Source organism: Meleagris gallopavo, chromosome 5, assembly GCF_000146605.3.
Source record: "Meleagris gallopavo isolate NT-WF06-2002-E0010 breed Aviagen turkey brand Nicholas breeding stock chromosome 5, Turkey_5.1, whole genome shotgun sequence".
In the NCBI taxonomy this organism is placed as follows: domain Eukaryota; kingdom Metazoa; phylum Chordata; class Aves; order Galliformes; family Phasianidae; genus Meleagris; species Meleagris gallopavo.
Window position 1 is genome coordinate 58,610,069 of NC_015015.2, and position 2,808 is coordinate 58,612,876.

At 47.6% G+C, this 2,808-nt stretch overlaps 1 long non-coding RNA gene across 1 annotated transcript; it reads right to left on the minus strand.

Moving 5' to 3' along the window:
- Positions 1-326: 326 nt before the first annotated feature.
- On the minus strand, positions 327-2,448 carry LOC109367968. Its single transcript, XR_002115601.1, has 2 exons — positions 2,411-2,448; positions 327-2,296 (listed from the first exon to the last, which is right to left on the minus strand). It is a non-coding gene; the product is annotated as an uncharacterized LOC109367968 (long non-coding RNA).
- Positions 2,449-2,808: the final 360 nt, after the last annotated feature.

Here is a 2,808-nt window from a genome sequence, read left to right on the forward strand (position 1 = left end):
AAAAAAAAAAAAGGACGAAGGCAGCAAAGCCTGCAGCCTCTCATGCAACGTGCCCATGCTCCCCCACCACCTCCAGCTGCACAGACTGCCATGGTAAACAAGGAGTATTTCGGTAGTGTTGCAGCAAAAGAGCTTTTGAGCAGATTTCTACCAAAACAGAGGCAGGAAGATGGCAGAGTTAGAAGAGAGCAGTATGATGCCGTGGTGGCAGCAGAAGGCTCACAGCGGCCATCGGTGTGACTTCTATCCCAACTGCTCTGCTGTTGTCTGCTGCTCCCATACTCCCCCAGGTTTCTGAAGTTTTAAACTGCTTTTATTCAGACATGTTTATGCAACAGAGCAGAGAGTCCAAAGCAGCCCATGTGGGAATACAGATGAGGACAGATAACACACATGAGAAAGGAAGTGCTTCCCCAGGAGCCTCCCACCGGCCGCCCCAGCACCACGAAGCGCTGTGAGTTCATGCTGTAATGGCTGCCATGGTGCAGATAGAAGGGCCTGGGAATGTCAGAGGTGGGAATATGGCTCTCATAGTGCCACGGTGGGGGTACTGCTGCTGTGCATTCTGCAGGCTGTCATCCAGAATCAGGGGCAGCACTCAGGGCCATGCTTGGAGGCTCCGGGTGTTTGTTTCCTCCAACTCTTTTTTAGTTGGCTGGGTTGATTGATTTTTTTTTTTTTTTTTGCCAAATAAAAACAGTTTTGATGCAGATGGGCCTTTGATGAACCCTGGGTGCGACCACTTCTCTTTTCTTAAAATTGAGACATTTGACAATTCCAAGAGGCAGTTTCCCATCCAGGGGCTGGTCAGCCAAAAGATGGGGAGAAGCATTTTAATTGGTTTATAAGCGTGCCATCACAAGTAAGGAACACCAACCTTCTTGTCCTTACACATGTATGGAACAACAATGTAAAGGAATAATTGAAAACAAGAAAATTAAGAAACCTACAATTTTCTGCTATTTTTCACCAAATTACAGCTTACAGAGAAGAACATCTCTCATTTTAAAACCTCTCACTGCCTGTGGGAGGAGGGCCTGGGGAGCAGGGGAGCTGCCTGCATGGGCAGCACGCTGTGTGACAGCAGATGAGGGGTGCATCCACAGCAGTGGGAAGCAGGAATGGGGCTGTGTCAGATGCATAGCTCTCTGCTAACCCCTCCCCTTTACACCACTGCCATGGTGGTAATTTGTTTTAAACACCATCAAATCTTTAAACAATTTCAATGAGCTTTTAGTAATTGCTTCGCCATCCTCTGTCATCTCCACAGAACTCCGTTCCAGCAGCAGGTTTCTGCCTCTGACTCTAGGACTCCCTCCAAAATGTTAATTCACACTCTAAAATTCTCAAGCACTAAAACGTATGGAGCAGGGAGTCAGCCAGGGGCAAACAGCAGCAATGAAAATTGCAGGATGGAAGAACAGAATTTGTCCTTTTTTTAAAATCAACTGGAGATCTGCTGCTAACAGCAAACGCAAGGCAGCCTCGGTGCAGAGCCTGTTTCAGTGCCTGGAATCAGCATCCCCAACAAATGGTGCCGTCTTCAGTTTTTCCTCACCTTTTCCTCTGATTCTCTGAGCTGTGGGTCACACTGCTTGCAGTAGGCTGCTCAGGATCCTGGCAGACATTTCTTCTGGCTGACAAAGCACGAGGACCCCATTCTCCAATTCTCCCTGCTCATTTTCTATTGGGAACTTTTAGTGTTTCCTCACACAACCAGGAGTGCACAGTCATTACTCCTTGTTCTGCTCAGGTGTGTGCAAGCAACAGCTGTCCTATCAGTCAGAGGGCACGTAGTGATGGCAGACAGAATTGAAGCCCTCAGCTTCTGGTCCAGAACTTTGTTCAGCACTTTCCCACCTGAAATCAGGACACAGCAGTGCTGGGCACTGGGGGATGGGCTTCTGTAGGCACTGGTGTTTAAGAAGCAGAGGAAAGCCCAGGTTCTGCATTCAGGATTTCCTATAGAAATGCATTTGCTTCTGCTGGAATCACAAGGAATTATCTTTTCTCCAAAAAACACAGGTGTACCACAAGTTACTTCACAATCTCCTGTGGTAGAAACAGGGCTGTTAAGGTTAATTTTGGCACCAGAATAAAGAAGATGCAGCACCTGTGAACACATTGGGTTATACATGGAGGTTTTTAACAGTTCCTAGTAGCTGGGTTCCTGGAACAGTTTCCTACTGGAAACTCATTTGTGAATGAAATTTGATCATTTCTTGGAAAAGTGCCTCTGACAGAGTGAAGGGAGCTAAGCAGCCCCAAAGCTTCCTAAAAACGTGCCCTTGTAATGCTATAATAGAAGAAAGTACAGAGTTAATAGCAGGGAGGCAAAGTCTTCAACAACAGCGAATGAGAACAAGTCCAAATGCAGCAGCCTCTGAAGAGAAGGAAAAGAGCTGCTTACCTTCAGAAGGTCTCAGGTAGGCAGGGATCTGCAAAAAGAGAAATGCCCTCACCTGCACTGCCAACTTTAAATGAGGTCTGGGAAGGGGAGGATCCTGGCTCCACTCCTTCCATCACTCAGTGCACTGCATGCACCTGAGCTCCCCTGGGCTGGCCCTGCCTTCCCACCAGGTGCTCCATCACCACCAGGTGCTCCATCACTGCTTCAGGCTGTGACGGCATTTCTGCTACAGCCCCAGGTCATTTTTGCAGTAATATTGCACATGATGAAGTGTGCACATCCTTTATGAGTCACCAAGTGAATACAAGGAACTGGGAAAGGATGGAAAGTGCAGAAGCACTCCCCAGTGTACAGCAATAGTCTTGGTTCCCTTCCATAAGTGGGCCTAAATAGTAACA